Source organism: Marmota marmota, unplaced genomic scaffold (genome assembly GCF_001458135.2).
Source record: "Marmota marmota marmota unplaced genomic scaffold, marMar, whole genome shotgun sequence".
In the NCBI taxonomy this organism is placed as follows: Eukaryota; Metazoa; Chordata; class Mammalia; order Rodentia; family Sciuridae; genus Marmota; species Marmota marmota.
The window spans coordinates 32,558,617-32,570,100 of NW_026000229.1; positions in this window are offsets into that span (position 1 = coordinate 32,558,617).

The following is an 11,484-nucleotide window of genomic DNA, read 5'->3' on the forward strand; positions in this document are numbered from 1 at the left end:
TTCTAGGGTCCTTCAAGAATAATGATTTCCAAAGTTTCTCATTTTCTAAAGAATGCAGCGTACATAATAAAGGACATCTGAGTAGTTAAGATTGTGGGTTCTTAGGCATGTTGTGTACACTGATGGTTATGGGCATGGGTTTTGGTATCAAAAATTTTTGTAGTCCAGTCCCTTCAATTTATGTAGCTATATTAATTCTTCACATTGCCATTCCCAAACCTTTTCATCTCTGAAATAAGCGTGATTGAACTTTCTTTATACAGGATTACCATGAGAAAATATTGTGAAAATGGAGGCAAAGTACTCACCAACTGGTCCTATATGTACAGAACACTCAACTTGCAAGGTGCTATGAAGATCACACTATATAAGGGAAGTGAAAATGGTTTGAAGTCACTAAAATACTATACAAATGCATCACTGTTTTAATAAAAACCAAATTATGATATTATTTTTCTTGAAAACTATAGGCAGAATATAATATACAAATATATTTTATAAAATGTAGCATGCAATATTCTTTGCTCAATTATTCAGAATAGCAAAAGTATTTTAGCTTTTTCTAAGAAGTCATGATTAGGCAAGAAGGCTTTGTGTTGTCTTTCCATATACACTGAAAAAAAATAGTTTATTGTGATTCCTATCATCAATATCAACCAATTCTTAAAGAAAATTCTATGTGCTTAATTTCTTTGTATGCCTTTAGAGAATAAGACATATCTAGGAAACATCATTTGACTGAGGAAATAGATATGAAAGCAGAAAATCATTCTAAAGGCAGGATAAAATATAAATCTGATGTGGTTAGAAAGAATGAGATGGAAAACATGAAGGAAAGTATAATATATATCAACTTAGGCCATAGGGAATTCTTCTAGGGTACTGCAGACTTTGAACTGAGTCTTGCAATATAAATACCATGTAATCCTGCATGGGAAAAAGTGGAAACAAGCCAAACTGCATGCTTAGCCTGAGTAGTGGCATACAGGTTTGAATGCAGGTGGCATGATTGGCATGGGCTAGCAGTCTGGTGTGGCTGGAGATTAGTGTATGAAAGGTATAGCTGACAATGAGGTGGTCCAACCATTATTAGAGTGGAATTTGCCACTCGTCCTTGAAGGTGGTTATTATGAATGGATGGCCTCTCCCTAGTGCATTTGTGGAATCAGCTTTTCTTGTTTCAAGAATGTTTCAAAACTGCATCACAGCATATATGATAAATTTTTCTGTGGAAACTAGTCATGAATACTTCCATTTCACATGGCAAGGAAATAAGATTAATGTTGGGAACCAGGAAAGCCATCTTTCCCATTTCTCACAGCTGCAACCACAGTGGAGTGTTTACAGCCCTCTGCATAGCCATAGAGTCTTTAATCAATATGGCAGATATGGACATGTTGGCCACTATTCAAGCAAAGAGTAGATCTAGCATCCTTTGGTAACATGGTGCACAGACAATCTTGGAGAGGAATTTTGGACTAAGTAACCCAGATGTCCTAGTGGGGATCAGAATTGGGGCCTGCCATCATTTGTTTCTCTCTGCAGAGTACTGAGTGATTAATTGAATAGTGAAATGACAAGTTGTGATATACCGAGGTCAAAACACAGTATGCCTTAAGGTTTGAGCTCTAGAATAAAATATGTGGACTCAATAGAGGTTACAACATTGATTAAGTACACACAGGAAAGGAGAGTCCACTCTGCAGTGGCTTTTATCACTTACTTCAAACCATACTTTCAATAAATATTGGGACACTGTTTTTGAAGAATACAATATAGAACATACATGTATGTATCATATATTTAGTTATGACATATTTTAAAGATAACAGCATTGAGATTTATGTTTATTTATTCAGGAATTATATTTACATTAATAAGTGATAGATAATACAGTATCCTAAATTCTTATTAAACTGCTAATTAAATACATGTGTTTGCTTAAATAGGATACCACATTTAATGATAATCAGAAGGGCAAGACAGAAACACAGACAAATGTTTCTGATAAAATGTGAGATGTAAAAACATAGAGATTGATATTTAAATTGTAATTACTAGGATGAAAGCACAAAGAAAAATAGTAAAAAGTGACATATAGAAATACAAGTTGATGTCCTTTTTGATAGGTGATGACATACTTCTTTATTTCAATTTTTACTTCATAATCTAATTTTTATAATCAACATTCAAAAATCAATCCTGTTTAAAATGCAGTGCTGATTTCTGAACTTGATATAGGACATCTGAAACATCATATGATATTTTTAATCAGATAAGAAGACCTCACCTCCATTACTAGTTCTGTTCACTTTCAACAGAAAATAAATCATCCTATATATTTACAATGAGATGAAGTTACTTGGACAGTAGGAACAACTGTATAGCACATGCTAGATAGTTGTGAGAGCCTCCTGGAGAAGCATTTGTATGGAAGGCCTGTACTGTATGAGTTGAAATGTATTTTATATATTTAAATACTCCTGTGAGAATCTCTGGATTTACTATTAAACTCTGATGCAAATCATTCAGCATTTTTTTTTAAAGATGTTTATCTAAGGTTGGAGACATGAGAGGGAATATTCCCCTCAATATGAGAGGCTACAATTAACTAGCATTACATTTTTTAACTGTAGTGGAGGTTTATATTTATATTTTCTTTCTAAGCAGAGGAAGTCCACTTTGGTATGACAGGGAAGAATGAAGGTGCACAGAAAAGAATGGAAATTGGAAAGAATATATGCTAAGGAAAAACTGCAACAGGCAGATGGCAAGAAGCCTTGGAGACATATAATAATGGAGAAATTGATAACAGAGTACAATGAAGAACTGGTTATCTTTGGTGAGAAAAGTGTGATGACATGATAGTGTAAAAGCTGAGGATAGACAGGGTCCTGAGAGATGCCTGGGTCACTAGACAGAGGTGACAGTGGGTGAACACTTCTCAGTGGAGACATTCATATCAAATACCTACTCTCTGCCTGCACTGTGCTAGGTGTTTCACAGATGTGAGCTGACTGTTCCTGCTGCCATACAAAAAGACAAAAGAAGAGGAGGGCATGTGGGACACACAGCATGCTATCCAACGGCAAGCATGCCATTAAGTTAAACATCGGCAAAGATAGAAGAGTAACATGACTGTTTCTCTAAAGTGTTTCACATTTACATAGCTGATAGACACCGGAATAGTTAAAAAAAAAATCCTCTGCATTTTTTGTAGTACTTCACAAGTGATAAAATATCCTTACAAGTCATGGGTAATTTTACTCTGAGTACCATGGACAAAGAAATCAGCAGTAGCTCTTTGAACACTGTTGAAAATAGTTAACAAATCCTGTGCTGGGTAAAGGGTAGGTAAAGATGAATTTGAAGTAGTTGTTTGGCTCTGGAAAATCACAATTTAGCCTCTTGAATGATGCCATAAACTGTTGGAACCAACACCAGGAGCCTTTAATCTGCTGTTGCTGCTGCTTTTCTGTACTGTGGATTGAACTTGAACTTGCACCTGTGGTATTACTGAGCCAACTATACCAACGTTGATTCCCCTCAATGCTCCGTTCCAAAATGTTCCTTTTATTTGATTACAGGGAGATTGGTTGTTTTCTTCCACAAAGGGCTGTGTGTGAAACAACTCTTACAAGGCATAGCAGGTGATTTTGGTGCCTCCGCCAAATCCATTTAGTGCACCTGACATCCACACAGCTGCTGCCGACAGCTTCCTCAAACTGCCAGACTCCCTCAAGCACATCCTCTTCCACATTTCTGTCTCAGTTCTTTCTCTGCTATTGAACTTCTATAACACCAAATAGGCCATCACCACTCCCTATCAATCTTCACACCTGTCTTGCACCATTAGTTGATCTAGAAAGCAGGGCTTCAAAGACATGTTCAAAGTGACTGGGCTTCCAAAGATTATATTTAGAAACATGAACAAACAGGAAATAATAATATCTTACTACAATATTTGTATACTATGAAGGAATGTTGTGGATTTCCTGTATAATAGCCTCATCTTTGAAGGTAGTATTATGAAATACTTTATAAAAATATATTATAATTTAGATGAAGTAGACAGATACTTAAAAGACAAAAGTTGCCCCAAATAATTTTAAAAGTAGGAAAACTAGATAGATGAGGAAAAGTTAGTGAATCCTCATTATTAATTAAAGCTCAACCCAAAATAACTTCATTGATGAATTATACCAAAAATATAAGGAAGCAATCCTTCACACACTTCTTTAGAAACTCAAGGAAAAATTTCCTGACATTTATGATACCAGAATTAATCTGCTAACAAAATGAGATCAAAAGTCACTGATAACAAAATAATATAACTAATGCATTATTGATACAGATGCAAATACTTAAAAATATTAGAAAATTAAATCAATGAATATACAAAGATCATTCATCATTATCAAGTGTGGTTTATTAAAGAATACAAGGGTTTTTTAACATCTAAAAATAAATTTAGAACTCTATATCAGGAGAATTAACATAAAATGTCATGTGATCATAATAAATATATTTTAAAAATTTAACAACCCCAATGTAATTCATGGTAAAAACTCAGCAAAATATCATTAGAAGGCAACAGTTGGTAGATAAATGTCTATAGGTATTTTGTCACAGTGTTAATATTGGTTTACACATGTTATTAGCAAGGCATTGATTGTTACTCTAGTTGGGCTATAGTCTCAAACATATTTATAGAGCAGTCCTGGAATAAAGTATCTCATTCTAGAGTAAACCATGCACCTCCTTACAATTAAAAGAAAGAGAATGTCTCTCTCTGTCTCAAGCAAAAGTCAGGCATATTTACAGTTCATTACAAAATATTTATTTTTTTCTGAAATCAGAGTTTCTCTTTGGTACCATTCCACTGAACATCCAGGCTCTCTTTGCACTACTTTGTGGGAATCAGGGATACATATATTATTATGAGAAAACATTAAATTTTGGCAATAGCTATTCTGGTATGGGGAATCTTATCCTGCCATTACCTAGTAAATTATGATAAGATAACTTATTAACTTGAAAATGTGATAGAATTTCAGACTTTCTTAGTTCTTTAACGAAATATGCTCAACGTGATAAAAGACATTCACCAATAACCTACAACTAATATCATACTATCCAAACACTTAATCTTTCAAAATAAGATCAGAAACAAACCAAGAGGATTCATCCTCACCACACTTCTGACAACATTGTTCCTGAGGTTGTTTATCAGTACAAAAAGGAAGGAAGGGAAAAAAGTTTAAAATGAAAAAGTAAAATGTGTTTATTTCAAGATGTCATGATTTCTATGTAGAATATCCTATAAATTTTAGTGTCAGGGGGAGCTGCTAGGATTAATAAATGCATTTAGTAAGGTTGAACAATTCAAGACCAATACACAAAAATTAATTCCCTTATTATCTACTAGTAGCAAATAATGAGACATCAAAAATATAAAAGCAATAACAGTTAGGACAACATCACAAATCTGATATGCTATAGAATACATTGGAGAAAAGGACATAGAAGATATGGAACACTGGCACACTAGAAATTATAAAACTTTTTAAATTGAAATTAAAGTGGACCTAAATAAGTAGAATGGTATGCCATGACAACTAATTAGAAATTTTAACATATGTAGATGTTATTTCACCAAATTGATCTACAGATTCATTGCAATCCCAATCAACATTCTAAAAGGGTTTTTTTCTTTGTAAAAATTAATAAGCTGATTAAAAATTGTGGAAATACAAAATACCTAGAATAGACAAAACAGTTTTTAAATATAAAAATAAAATTTAAAGATTCATGCTAACTGAACTCAAGTCTTCTCATAGTGCTAAAATAATCAACACATAATACTGATGTAAAGAAAAATTAATTAATAGAATAGAAGAGAATTCAAAATCAGAATTCAAAATTTTTAAGATTTCCTACCTTTTCATGACCTTGACAATTTTTTTGTCATATTCATGGTTAAGATATATTACAGTAGAAGGACATAAAGCAAAACCAACAGACAAAAGGTACAGAGGGCTAAGTTCAGAGGAATCCAGGTGCAAGATTCCAAGAGGCCTCTCCCAGGAGAGACACAGAGGACATGCTTGATTCCTCAAATATTTTGTAGAATGTCCTTCAATTAAGATTTATGTTGTATTTCTTTGTAAAAACTGTGATTATGAGTTTGAGAAGAATAATAATTCAACTGAAATACCTTTTCTTCACAACCTATCACGGTATATATGATGATATGAGTATACATTTTTTTGGTGAAGTGTCTGGCTTGATATTTTTAAGACATTTAATCTTATTGAAGAATGTACTAAATATTTTTAATTATGCTAGTATTGTGTATCTCCAGGAACATCAGGAATGTTTTTGATTCTGAATGTTTTCTCATTTGTTTGAAAAATGTTTTAATAAGTTTATTCTTATGTAATTTGTATTTTATTGTTTCTCATTCAATTTTATCCACTAAATTTTGTCTAAATGAAGAATACTAATTCCTGCATATTTATTTGGCATTCAGTTACTCACTGGATTATCTTATAATTTGTAATGGCTTTTAATCAATTACTTTTGATAGTCAAGATACATAATTGACAATAAAAATGTAGTAAATAATGACATTGCCACATGATGGGATATTATTAAAAAATTTTAAATGCTAAATTAATACATGAAAATCTATCATATATAAAATAAATAACGTGAAGTAGAAAATGATGGGCTTCATTAATCTAGGGTTAAATTTACTTTGAATTACTTACTAGAGACCTCTGTTCTTACCATCCTGTACTATTGAATCAACAATTTTCAGGACAAAGCCAATGATTCTGCAGTGTTAATAAACATTCCTGGTGGTTATAATGGAGCTAGACAATTCACAATCAAATATGACTATATAATAGAACACAGACATAAAAAAATTAAAGTTATGCACTTGGATAAGAAGTGACTTCAGTAATAATTTTTAATATTCTGTGATCATCATAGTGAGAGCTAATAGGATTCTATTCACAATGGAATCACTCCATCAGCAATAACAAGGAGTTTAAAAGTTATTTTAATTCTTTAATTATTTTAAGACGCTCCATAGGTTTGGTGCTCTGAGGAATATTTTGTGAGTGGTGGTGGTTCTGTTTCTGTGAGAAAGAAACAGAAAGGTTCTGTGGAAGAGGGCTTATATTGGTGAGATCACAATAGTTTATTTAAAAATTGGTATCAGCTTAAATAATTTGTGAGACGTGAAGTAAAAAAAATGTAGTGCTTTTTGTTCTCAAGATATGAAGAATTTTAAGACAGCTACAGGAAAGCATTAAACCAAGTGTTGGGTCCTTCTAAGCACAAGATCCTTTGTAACTGCCCAGGCTGCACACACATGGAGCTAACCCTGCACTGAATATTCTAAGTCACCATTTGAAAATAATTATAAATCTCAGCCTTTCATGTTCTTACTATCACCTTTTTAGAACCATTATACATAGAGTTTGAACAAGATTGCAAATGGTAAGTCTTTCTAAAGAACATTCATTTTTCAAACACTCTTTCCTCAGGTGACCTAATTTACTGTATTTCTTTTTTGAACCTAAAACACTTCTTGCATAGTGATTTAAATTCACCCCACAGAAATTTCTTTGCTTCTCTAATCTTTTTAAATATTATAATGTCTCAACATTAAGGTTTTCATAAAAAATAAATAAATGCACATGGCAGTAATTTTAAACATACATTTTAGAATGTTTGGAAAGATAGAAACAAATTTTAACCAGTTACTATTTCTTCTTTCTTAAAAAGTCTTCAATTATTCTCACAAAGAAAGAACATTTTTTTCTCCTAGGATTACTCATCTAAGAGGTTCAACAGTTTGAGCCTTGAAATAATTTTAACTCTCTCAATTCCCTTCACTATAGGATTGCCTTCAGTATTAGGAGAACTTCATTCTTATTCACAGTAATATTATTAGTGAAGTTTTTTCATTTGGACTCTTTACCAGTGGTACCAAATCCTGGAATCTTTTGAATAATGGGGAAAGGGTTTTTAAAATTTTAGAGATTAAGTCCTTGTATAGTTCTTCTGAATGCTAGGTATTTAAAACTTAGATAATAAGGCTTAGTTGCCTCAAAATAGGCACTCTCTCAGCACTCTCCCCACCCCTGCTTCACGAATCTTCTGTACAAATCTAGTAAAATGAGCCTGGTTTTCAAGTCTGATGGACATTACTGTATCCCTGAGTATCCAGGGAGAATTTCACCTCATGAAATGTACAATGGATTCATTTAAGTTACTCACTAAACTCTCAACAGTTAGCACAATCCCTATAGTTTTGGAGCACTTTATTAAAGCCAATTTTGGCTGCTTCTTAAAGAATAAATTCAGCATTAAGGCTAGCCTTTGTGGGTTCATTGTTGTGTCTGTTTTTGTTTTACATCAACTCTGGCAATATGAAGAGTGAAAATATTTCATAAAATATTAAATTGAAATAGCATCAAAATATATTTTCAGCAAACTTATGAAATGAGTATTGTTCTCATTTCTCTGAAGAGGACAGAGACTCACAGAGGATATTTCAGTAGGCTCTTATATCACTGTAACCAGAAGACCTGACAGAAACAGCTCAGAGAAGAAAGATTATTTTGCTCATGGTTTCTGAGAATCTGTCCAGGATGAGCCAACTCCATTGTATGGACTGGAGAAGAGGCAGAATATCATGATGGAAGGGTGTTGTGGTGTAAATTAATCAATAAAATCAGTAAGAGTGTAAGTTATAGGTTATATATTAGTAAAAAATATAGATTATAGATATAAGATTTTGAAAAATAAGACAATTATAAAGCAAGAACTGTCAGACAGGCCTCAAACTCCATTTTGCTGCCTTCTATTAAAAAAAAAAAAAAACTGTTACAAGAGTTGTTTCTGGGAAACTGAAATGAAAGCTGTTTTCTTATAATATATTGTTTTCTATACTTTGTACCCTGCAAAATGTATTCAGCTCATTGGAGGTCTTCGGAGCCCAAGACTTTGAAGTAGATTCTCACTCCTGCAAACCACTTGCTCCAACTCAGGATGAGGTCATCTAACACCTGCTGGGACCCAAGATGTGGTTACTGAGTTGCAAAGCTGACTGCTTTTTTTCTAGCTTCTGTACTTGCTTGCTTGCTAACTGGAAAATTCCAGTCCTGCTTAGAGCCCTCAGGCCTTGCTAATTACTGTTTTAACTTCTGTGATTGGCTTGCTTACATGACACTAAGCAAGCCACTAAATTATGGTTTTTGTCCATAAATTCTCAAGAAACAGACCAGGAAGTTGCTGTTCTCCCACAGAACTCTGTTCTCCCACAGTCTCTATGGGTGGGTGACAATCCCTGGCCAGGTAAATAAAGCTCTCTTTGATTTGAATTTGGACTTAGAGTGTTTTCTGAAGCGGCTCCCCATAACAAGGGCATGGCACAGTAAAGCAACTCAGGGCATGGCAACCAGGGATCGGGGAGAGCCCTGCTCACTGGGGACAAATATAAACCCAAAGGCACACTCCCAATGACCTGCTTCCTCCAGCCACATACTACCTGCCTACAGTTATCACCCAGTTAATCTATATCAATGGATTAATCCACCCATTAAGTTATATCTCTCATAATCTGATAATACCACCTCTGAAAATTCTTGCATTGTCTTATACATGGGCTTTTGGGGGATACTTCATATCTGAACCATAACAGAGGATAAGGTAACCTTTGGTGAGATAGGAATACTTTTTCCCTAGCTGAGTCTTCACTCTCCAAATCACATCTGATAGGTTTCTTATGTATTTATGTCCATCAACTGCTCTTACCTTATTGAAAGTCCAAGACAATTTTCACTTCTGGTATTATTCTGTACATTCAAACTACATGGAGTTCAGTTAACATATCAGAACATGGTTTATATTGTGTTGCATGGCAGCTGGTTTTCCTTGTAAGGTAACATAGTCATGGGTTTCAGGGATTAGTATGTGGATATATTTGGGAGCCTGTTTTTCTGCCTGTTCAATTGTGTAATACAATTCCATTCTCAATGCATTGCTACATATGGGAAGAGTCATATTATGACTAATAGTCCCTTTAAGCAGGTAAGGCCCAGGGACCTGTCTCTGGGATGGCCTCAGTCATATATTTAAATGGTGCATATGAAGTTGTTGCACCTGCTTGAGGTGCATGATTAGAAGGTCTCTTCCTTTTGTGGTTCAACAATTTAGGGCCAACTATCTAGGACCCCTTCTCTTCCATGATCACCTTGCAAAATAATCCTCTCAAAGTGGTTAGAAATCATCATTTTTAACCTTACCTTTATCTATGGATCCTTTGCTTTTCTAAGCAAGAATGAATGCAGCATTATAACTTTCTCATGTTTTTATTATGCTTATTGAAAGGAATTCTTAGGTGAAGATCACTCAACTAGAGAAAATGGAAAGTAACTCAGTTCTAAGACTCCTTTTTAAAAGTAAAATAGTCTTTTATAACAAACTAAGAGGTGTATCTATTAATGAGGATTTTTCCAATAACATGCTTTATTGACAAATATATCACTGTAGCCATTAAAGGTAGAAACAATGCAGAAAGCATGTGTATGCATTCATGCCACACTTGCCAGAGCCTCCCTCAGGAGGCTTTGCCTGTGTCTCTTGACTTAGGGTGATGGTCAGTGTCCCTAACTCCTGAAATCCCACTCATGAACCATTCTCAGCCTCATTCCTCCTTGGCCTACCCTCTAGGAATACCCAATTAAGATAATATGATTGTTTGAAGAAATCTTCAACATTGTTTCTACTAACCCAGGGTCTATAGGCACCTTTCTATACAAATTAGACCAACTTTAATTTCTATAAAATTTTTAGGGGAGAAAGAAGATGGCGGCGAGGGGAGTGCATTACCCCCGTGTGCTGCTTCACTGTGTGGGAGTATGACAAGTCAGGACGGCTAAAGGATATCTTGTTAGGAATTTCCAGCAATAGTGGGGTGCTCCGGAACCTGGAGGAAGGATTTCCATCGCATGAGGATCGGCTACGGGGACTCAAACGCGAGAGGTTTGTCGCACGGAGGGTAACACGGCTTATTCAGCAAATCGCCCCGCGGCTAGAGTCTGCAGCGCGCGCTGGGATAGAGACGCAGGGTTACAGCGCTGCAGTTTCTGCCAGGCGCGCAAGCACCGTACTCAGGGCTGAATTCTGGGTTCGAGACGGGGGAAAGGAAGCGGTCCATCTCGGTTCTCCACACCGGTCAGACCACAGAGGAGGCCAGCAGCCACCATGATGGTAAACTGACGTCACCTTCCCTGTTTTCGACTGACCGCAGCTCATTCAACCATAGATCAGGTAATTTCAGGCTGCAATTTGCCTGAAGCTTGCAGACAGATTGCTAGGGTTCAGCGCCTGGGTGCTTCTTAGAACCTGAGCTTATCGGAGCGAACACCGAGCGCGGGGCGACCGAGTTCCGGCTCCCGGAAC